The sequence below is a fragment of the Penaeus japonicus genome, unplaced genomic scaffold (genome assembly GCF_977035675.1).
Source record: "Penaeus japonicus unplaced genomic scaffold, GWHDUDI00000001_assembly GWHDUDI00000012, whole genome shotgun sequence".
NCBI classification, from domain to species: domain Eukaryota; kingdom Metazoa; phylum Arthropoda; class Malacostraca; order Decapoda; family Penaeidae; genus Penaeus; species Penaeus japonicus.
In genome coordinates this window covers 34,551,551-34,561,550 of record NW_028234414.1, presented here as the reverse complement: position 1 = coordinate 34,561,550, position 10,000 = coordinate 34,551,551, and the positions used below count along the sequence as shown (strand labels likewise).

The 10,000-nt window shown below is 44.0% G+C and overlaps 1 protein-coding gene across 13 annotated transcripts in view; it reads left to right on the top strand.

The window, feature by feature from the left end:
• Positions 1-10,000, top strand: part of spdi (sperm antigen with calponin homology and coiled-coil domains split discs) — a 418,834-nt gene that overhangs the window by 136,409 nt on the left and 272,425 nt on the right. The window lies entirely within an intron of this gene.

Genomic DNA, 10,000 nt, shown 5'->3' with positions numbered 1-10,000 from the left:
GTGCGAGGGAGTGTTTCGATACAGATGTGTATTAATATGCTGCATTTGGTTTGGAAAATGTTGAGCGTTTTGAACGATCCCGTAACCCTTCCAACAATGATACTAACCTCAGCCCAACTTTCAAAAAAAAAAATCACCATCTACTTCAGAATCCTATTAAAAAAAAAATCCTTTAAAGTTCCTTTCCCAAAGAGCCCAATTCATCCACACTTTTCATGCGCATGTCAGCGAACATAAATATCAATTTTACGATAACAAGACCTGCCTCGGTTGTCCCGTATTGCCGTACCTCATCGCGCTAGCATTAGTCGTACAGTCCAGGCTAAGAAAACGCGGTCGATATTATCCATTCATCAGACTCCCGTTGATGTATGGTTGGGAAGGAGATTGTAGGTATTAGATAAATGGTTGTTTGTTATTTGTTTTCGTGTGGTTGGGAGAGGAGGAGGGGGGGGGAGATAGAAGGAGGAGGAGGGGGTACAAGAGAAAGGGAGGAAGAGGGGAGGTTTTTTGGAGGGTGGGGGGTGAGTAGGGGGCTGGGGAGAGTAATTTCGGTTGTTTTGGTGGATATTTGATATGATGGTTGGTTGGTCTTGGTCATTTGATTCAGTCTGGGGGGCTATGTTTAGTGTGGGTAGTCATATGATCCTCATTTAGAAAGATGATTTGTGGCTTTGGTGTCTGGTGGACGAGCCTTGGATATAGCTGCTTCTTTTCTTCTTGCTCTTCTTGTTCTGTTTCTTCTTTTTCTTTTCTCTCTCGCGCTCTCTCTCTCTCCATATCTATCGATCTCTCCCTCTGTCTCCTTTTACGCTTTCTCTCTCTTTCTCTTCTATTACGTTTTTTTTCTCTCTCTCTCTCTCTCTCTCTCTCTCTCTCTCTCTCTCTCTCTCTCTCTCTCTCTCTCTCTCTCTCTCTCTCTCTCTCTCTCTCTCTCTCTCTCTCTCTCTCCCTACCTATCTATCTATTTATCTCCTCTCTTTCTCTAAATATCTATCTATTTATCTCCTCTCTCTATATATATCTGTCTGTCTGTCTCTCCCATCCTTTCCAAACCAAAGTAGGCAACCAATAAAGAGCAAGTTTAAGTCTCGACTCCTACAAGCTGAAGTGAGGTGAACCATATGAACCCACTGTGCCTAATTCCACGTGTTGGCATGACCATAAGCAACACTATAGTTACCGAGAGCGGAACCGAGACGCCTCGAGGAACCGAAGAACCGCTGTGTCACACTACGACGTTCTACAAATGAAATATTTTGTTCCACCCTGGACTAAGTGGCGGGTGTAGGGGGAGTGTTTTATGGTGCTCCGTCCCTATCCCTTGTGCCCCCTTCTATCCCGACCCCCCCCCCCTCCTCCCATCTTCAGACGCCACCCTTACTTCCACCTGCCATACAATATTGATTAAGCAAACATCCATTGAGGGCGGCTGCCTCGTAATAACAGTGCGAGGATGCAGTACCTCGCAGGCGTCGCGGCCTCGGTACGCTGGCCAAGTTAAGCCCCTCTATAAGCTGTGGACAAAGTGAATATTATGGCCATTCGGCAGGTTTGGCTTCCCGAGGGAGGGAAGAGGAGTGGGGGGGGAGAGGGAGAGAAAGAAGGATAGAAGAAAGAGAGAGGGTAGAAAGAAGGATAGAAGAAAGAGAGAGAGAGAGGGTAGACGGGAGAGATGAAGGAGTGGGTGTTAAGAGAGTGAGAATGGAAAAGAAGGAAGAGAGATAGATAAATGAGGTGAGGGGGTGACAGGAAAGTGAGGATGGTAGAGAAAGATGGAGGGATGTAGGGAAAGATACATAGACAAACAGATGAAGTGAAAGGAAAAGATTTTCCAGAACTGCAATAGAGACATATTACATAGTATATGATTCACAGATAGATATACAGCAAATACATTGACATCGCAGCAGAGAAGGAAGACGAAAATAATAATGAAGAAGGAAATAGAGGAAAGAAAAAGAGAGATTTGCACCAAAGAAGAAAGACCAAGGAAACTAAAAAGGAAAAGGAAGACGGATGACTGAAAAAAGAGAGATTAGCACCAGGAACGGAACAAGAAGACCTCCCCTTCGCTGCGTAAAATTGCACACACACGCTGTCTGAGCAAGCATACCAACGCACCTCTACCGCGGAAAATGACGTCCTGTGTATGTACTTACCCTCATACAATAAGCAGGATGCGTGCACGTGTACGCACGACATCAAAAACAGAATAAGAATAATAAAAATGTGTTTTTCCTCAGACACATGCAACATGGAACCCTTACGCCACACGGACACGCGCAGATCACAAAAGATAACAATAATGATTACAATGAATAAATACATAAAAAACATGAAAAAGACCCCAGTGATGGCTAGCATTGATAAGGCTGCGATCATTCGTCGTGCAAAAGATAGTGATCATCTAGATTAAGAAAAAAAATCCCGACACAAAAAGGTCGAGACGAAGGCCAGCAGAGATGGAGAGCGAGCGATTACACGGCGAGGCAAAACATCTTCCCGAACAGCGCACTCTTAGGGAGGTTCTGAAGGCGGTTCACTTAGGGAGTTCAACCGAGGGAGGATGGTTCTCTCTCTCGCGTTCATTGCATGTTAGTATTTCATGTATTCTTTGCTTTTTTATTATACGGTTAAACTATCCTTCATGTAAGGATTTTCTTGCAATCTTCTTTTCGTTGATTGCAAGAGGTTGCTCTCTCATGCAACTCGGAGATCTCCCCGTCGCATGTAGGTGGAAGCGCCGTCATGCAAATGCCCTCGTCGCCCGCACGTCAGTCCCGCATGTGACAGGGACCGATATGACGGCTCCTCCAGTGAGCGAAAGCGATAAGATAAGGATGAGTGTGGCTGCAGAAAGATAAGGGAGCATGACTCACCTTGACCATTTCCTTAAACGTTCTCCTAGTGCTTGTGAGAAGATCGAGGTGTGCGCCTGTTTTTGTTTCTGTGCTTATCTGTGTGCGTGAATGCAAGCGTCATAGACCGGTGGGGAAGAAGTTTTAGCATACACGATGCTATCTCGTCGTGCCTGTAAGCAGCGGGAGACCGATAGGGTCTCAAGGTGACCATTTCCACAGCTGATCCGTCTTCTCGTTGGCCTTCCGTTCAGCAGGACTCCCGTATTTTGATTTTAGTTTTTCAGCGCCTTGGCTCGAGCGGAAGAATGGAATCAACAGGATCAAAAGGGACAAGACTTGCTTTTGCCAACATTTAGCTGATTCCGTTTATGCCGCCGCATTTACCTTACCTGCTACGACCTTCTCTCTCTCTCTCTCTCTCTCTCTCTCTCTCTCTCTCTCTCTCTCTCTCTCTCTCTCTCTCTCTCTCTCTCTCTCTCTCTCTCTCTCTCTCTCTCTCTCTCTCTCTCTCTCTCTCTCTCTTTCTCTCTTTCACTCAATCTATCTCTCTTTCTTTCTCTCTTTCTACCTCTTTCAGTCTCTTTCTCTATCTTTTTCTCGCGTTCTCTATCTTTCTCTCTCTTTCTTTCCCCCTTCCTTCTCTCTCTCTCTCTCTCTCTCTCTCTCTCTCTCTCTCTCTCTCTCTCTCTCTCTCTCTCTCTCTCTCTCTCTCTCTCTCTCTCTCTCTCTCTCTCTCTCTCTCTCTCTCTCTTTCTGAGTCTGGTTCTGTCTCTCGCTCTATCTCTCTCTGCCACTCAAACACATTAAAAAAACAGGAATACTATGAACGTGAAACTAAGAGAGGACACTTATTTGGACGCGAATGCAAGAGCGTGCATATGCAGATGCTAGGATTTGCATGGAGAAGAATTCCAGATAATCATGTGTTTATACATAAATAAATTCTTGAAGACCTGGAGAGCCACGACCTCGAACGGCGCTATCGCTTACACAAACAGAAGAGAGATCTACCTTCTTGTCGAACTTCCACGGCATTGGGTAAAGACATGATCAAGAATCGTGCAAAAGGTCAATTCGTCTCTTTTTTTTTCCTTCTCTCCCCTTTTATCAACACAATCGCGAAGTCCTTATATATCAGACATCGCTCCGACGAGTCGAAAATGGCCAGCGTGCTCGAGGTCTCGCCGCGTCCCCGGAAAACAGACGTTGTGCGAGATGGGTGTGTGTTAGTATTTATGTTAGTGTGTGTGTGTGTGTGTCTGTGAGTGTGTGTGTGTGTGTGTGTGTGTGTGTGTGTGTGTGTGTGTGTGTGTGTGTGTGTGTGTGTGTGTGTGTGTGTGTGTGTGTGTGTGTGTGTGTGTGTGTGTGTGTGTGTGTGTGTGTGTGTGTGTGTGTGTGTGTGTGTGTGTGTGTGGTTACTTTTACAGGGACATAAACCGCCACAAGGAGGACCGGGCGCCGAGAAATCGTTTAGCGAGGGATTATATCAGTGTTACGGCCTTGTGCGATGCATTAACACGAGAAATGTCCCCTGGAATGGCCGCAGTGACAAGGCTTGTGTGTGCGTGAGAGGGAGGGAGGGAGGGAGGAATGGTGGGAGGGAGGGAAAGGAGTGGTAGAAAGGGTGAGAGGGAACAGAGGGGGAATTAGTAGTACCTGTCATCTTTTTGTGTGTTTTACCATATACGCTAAAAAACAAATATGGTTTTGTCTCTATCTGAACCGATTCAAGTCTGCATTAAGCAATGGGCGCGCGTGCGGAGCAAACAGGACGCCCATTCAGCCCATTCCCCGCCCACATTTCTAACCAAAAGAGACTACTTTTTTCGCGTCACATTTTCTCGCTTGACATTTGCACAGACATTCTTACGCAGCTCGACCCCCTCCCCCCTCTCCCCTCCACCCTTTACCCCTTCCCCGTCTCCCCTTCTCCTTCATTCTTTCTCTCCATACGCACACACACATAAATACACTCACACACAAACATACACACACACACACACACACATATATATATATATATATATATATATATATATATATATATATATGTGTGTGTGTGTGTGTGTGTGTGTGTGTGTGTGTGTGTGTGCGTGCGTGTGTGTGTGTGTGTGTGTGTGGTGTGTTTGTGTATGTATATATATATATATTATAATATATATATATATATATATATATATATATATATATATATATATATATATATTATATATATAATATGCATATATATATATATATATATATATATATATATATATATATATATATATATATATATATAATTTGCATATATAAAAGATATATATATGCACACACATACACACACACACACACATGTATATATATATATATATATATATATATATATATATATATTATATATATATATATATATATATATATATATATGTATATATATATGTAAATATATATATATTTCTCTTTTTACATATCTATATCTATACCTATATACATAAATATGTATATATATATATATATATATATATATATATATATATATATATATATATATATATATATATCGTTACCGTTTACTTACTTCCTTTTTGCCCGTTTCTTTTTCTCTATTTTCTTACTTTCGATGCTCTTGTTCCCCCCCCCCCCCCCCACGTCCAAATCGAGATAACAGCTTCGTCTTTGAAATGATTGTTAGTTTATAATGACAGTAATGTGACTGGGTTTTGCAACTTCCGGTGACGGGTCTCTTTTTACACTGCACGAAGGGGAGAGGAGAGAGAGGGGAGTGGAAGGGTAAGGAAGGTGATAGAGAAGAAGAGAGAGGGGGAAGAGGAAAGAGGTGATAGATAAACGAAACGGGAATATGAAATTTTAGGAAATGATGAGGGGAAAAGCTGGAGAAGGGGAAAAAGGGAAAGGGAAGAAAAACAGCGCAAATGAGATAAGAAAGCTGGAGAAGGTGGAGAGGAAAGGGAAAGAACAGAAAACGAAAAGGAAGGGGGGAAATAGTTGAACAATATGGAGTAGCGAATTGAGGAAACAGGTGGAGAAGAGGGAACGAAAAGGAAAGAGGGAGGGGAAGGAAAGAATGGAGAAGGTGAAACGAAAAGGAAAGGCTGATGAGAGGAAGAGAATAAGGGGGAAAAGGTGGAGGTGAAACGAAAAGGAAAGGCTGATGAGGGGAAGAGAATAAGGGGGAAAAGGTGGAGAAGGTGAAACGAAAAGGAAAAAGGGAAGGAAGACAGGGAATGAAGAGGTGGAGAAGGTGAAGCGAAACGGAAAGGCTGGAGGGAAGGAGAAAAGAAGGAAGAAAGGTGGAGAATTTGAAAAGAAAAAGAAAGAGGGAAGGAAAGAGGGAATGAGGGGGAAGAGGCGGGAAGGTGAAGTCATATGGAAAGAGGGAAGGGAAGGAGAGAAGAAGGTCTGTTTTATGGTAATTGAAATTCAAGGACAAAGTTGTAACGCCATATTTCGAGCTAATGTTTTCATACCACCCATGTGTTTTCCTGTTGATACTTTTTCCTTCTTTGTTGATAAAGTTTTTTTCTTTTGTCTTTTTTATAAGGGGGTAGATCATTGTGACTGTATTTGGATATCTGTCAATAGTCTTTGTTTTCGTTCTGTTGTTGTTTTTTGTTGTTGTCATATTGTTACGTACTTTTTCTTAGCTTCATCTTATCATAGTCGATTATGTGTCCCTTTTTATTGTTTCATTTTTATCCAAGTTCCCAGCTATATATCTCTCTTTTTTAGTGCAATAAGCGAAACACAACACATGAATCACATTAGGTACTTCATCTTTGTCATTTTCAACAACTTTATCAAGTAACATCTCACGGCCAGACGCTTAAATGACTGCGCATCATGTACTTGACTTGTTACACAAACATCGCCCGAAATTACCACAGTGAAATATGTGGTCACAGCAAGTTCCCAGTTAACAAGATCGCCCTTCAAGCATTAGCGCATAATAGCCACTAGGAACCATTTATCATTAGGCATTGCCAGCATTCCTGCACGTTAGCACCGCCATAGATCAGCATTACCATTAATCAAATGCTGTTAAATCTACACTTCTGAGTCATCGAGCCCACCCCTCCTCCAACCCACACCCCCTAAATAGTCTCCCTTCTTATACGGACTCCCTCCCCCCCCCCCTCCTCCTACTTCATACCCTCGCTCCCCCTCCCCTCCCCCCCCACATGCCTCTAGCTACACACCGCCACATTCTTTCCAAAGTATGAATCATCTTTGCCACATCATCATTGCAAACACTATCGCCTCTTGTTATCTGGCACTGCTGAGGGTGCTGACAAACATGCAGACTCCGCCCACCGGCTAAGAACCCCGCCCCGCCTGAGTTGCAGCCCCGCCCATCTCTCCTTCGATCTCTCAAGAAAACATGCTTAATATTCTTTAATTCCGGAGTCTTTTTATCTGATGACTCAGACAAGAAAAACAATGGGGTGTTTGGTCTCAAAAGCTGTAAACAGACTGAGTAATCTCTCAAGACGGTATTACATGTTCTGTTCTGATAATACGTGTTTTGAGGATTGATAAAATTTGGTTGACAAAACACTTATCTCCTTATAAAGATTCTCACCGAGAGACTTAAACATCAATAGTTCTGTTGCTTTAACTTGGTGCACAATAACGACTACATACAGTTAATAGGTTCAATTCATCATTGTTTTATAGAATAAGAGTAATAGAATGTGTATTTATTGGTATGTATGTGTGAATACAGTTAAAAGGTTCTGTTCATCATTGTATTATAGAATAAGATATATATGTATGTGTACTTATTTGTATGAATATGTGTACATGTAGTTAATAGGTTCTATCCATCACTGTATTACAGAATAGATAAAAATATATGTACTCATTTGTATATGTGCGTGTCTTGTATATATGTGTGTTCTTTTCATATGTTCGTTCTCTGTACGTACTATGTGTGTAGGTGTGTGTACACGATGTATGTGGGTGAGTGTAGAATAAGGGTATAGCACATATCCTGAAAATAAATACGCAAGTACAACCCACCAGCCATCGTGACATAAAGGGAAAGACAGACAACGTGGAAAAAAACATTGGTTTGTGTAGCTTTGCGCATATCCTCTCGCAGTGCAAAAACCTCCCGACATGGCTGGCTGGGACTCGCTTTTTCGCTCGTGTTTTTTTCAATGTATTATCCCTCCAGACGAACCGTGGCCGAGGTACTTAAACGATTTTGTGGCGAAAGATGAAATTTATGGGCAGTGGTTCTGCGGTGAATGGAAAGAATTGTGATAACTGATAAGATTTTTTTATTGTTATTGTTGTTGTTGTTTTGTTTTTCCATTTTCCCCATTTTCATTAGTCTTATTATTTGATAGTAAAGTATTTCCTCATTGTAGATATTCGTGTTTGGTACGCAAAGTTTACGCCCAAGCAAAGAAAATGCATTAAAGAAAAGGGGCGTATAAATTTTCCTGTTTCTAAAGCCAACTCGAAGGTCGTGTCTTAGTATGCGCTTTACAAGCATTGTGTCTTTAGGGCTTGCTTGAGTGAGGGTCAGGCTAAGATCAAGGGGGGTCAGACGGGGTCACGTGATGCATCGGTTGTTTTGCTTGTCCAGGAGACTGATGGAGGGAAGGTGGAAGGGGGGGGGGGAGAGGGGGAGAGGAGGGAACAGAAGGGAACCTCCACCATGTTGTGTATTCATCCATCTTTCCAATACAAGTGGCATCTACGGTATCGTCGACGATTCATTATCATTATGGTAATATGCCTTTAAAATCTTGTATCCTTTGCGGTATTTATATTCGCGGGAATTGATTTTATACCCGCGTCTTTGCCGGGTTTGCTTATTGCAGTTTTCTTTTGATTCGATTAGATTTTTATTTTGATTCGTTTTTTTTTTATCATGTGTGGTTCCTCCTTCGTTTTGTTTGTTTGTTTATTTTCTTTTGTCTCCTTAAATCCAGAATCGTTTATTACATAAGGTCTTAATAATCGTCTACTCTTTTAATCTCACCCTATTTTTATTCATCTTTTCTATAAGCTTACCTTGTTCATCCTGTTTTACATCTTCACCCTTAATTTGACTTTACACAGCCCTCAGCTTGCTTAAACTACCCTAACACGCATGACATGACCCTTACATTCAGTCCATGTCTGAGACTATCACCCTATCATTCTCACCCTCCCTCTTGTTTTCCTCTCCTCTCTCACCCTAGCACTCGTCCCTAACGCTCGTCTTCACCCTAATCCTCGTCTTCATCTTTTTATCTTATCTTATCCTTAGTCTTACCTTCAGTCTCACCCTTCCCAGCCATACTGCACTCTTAATTATTTCCGGTCTCGTTTCCATTCTCACCCTCACCCTTATTCTCACCCTCATCCTAACTCGACTTCGCCCTAACCTCACCCTTACGCCAATACCTCAACCCCATCCCACCATTCTCTCCCTCACCCCACCACCCTCACCCGCACCCCACCACCCTCACCTTCACCCCACCACCCTCACCTTCACCCCACCACCCTCACCCCACCCCTCTCACCCGCACCCCACCGCTCTCGCTCTCAAACTCGCCAGAAACCTCACTCTTGCCCTCACCCCACTCCTCTCACCCCACCCCTCTCACCCGCACCCCACCGTTCTCGCTCTCAAACTCGCCAGAAACCTCACTCTCGCCCTCACCCCACCCCTCTCACCCCACCCCTCTCACCCGCACCCCACCGTTCTCGCTCTCAAACTCGCCAGAAACCTCACTCTCGCCCTCACCCCACCCCTCTCACCCCACCCCTCTCACCCGCACCCCACCGCTCTCGCTCTCAAACTCGCCAGAAACCTCACTCTCGCCCTCACCCCACCCCTCTCACCCCACCCCTCTCACCCGCACCCCACCGCTCTCGCTCTCAAACTCGCCAGAAACCTCACTCTCTCGCCCTCACCCACCCCCACCCCTCACCCCACCCCTCTCACCCGCACCCCACCGTTCTCGCTCTCAAACTCGCCAGAAACCTCACTCTCGCCCTCACCCCACCCACCCCTCTCACCCCACCCCTCTCACCCGCACCCCACCGCTCTCGCTCTCAAACTCGCCAGAAACCTCACTCTCGCCCTCACCCCACCCCTCTCACCCCACCCCTCTCACCCGCACCCCACCGCTCTC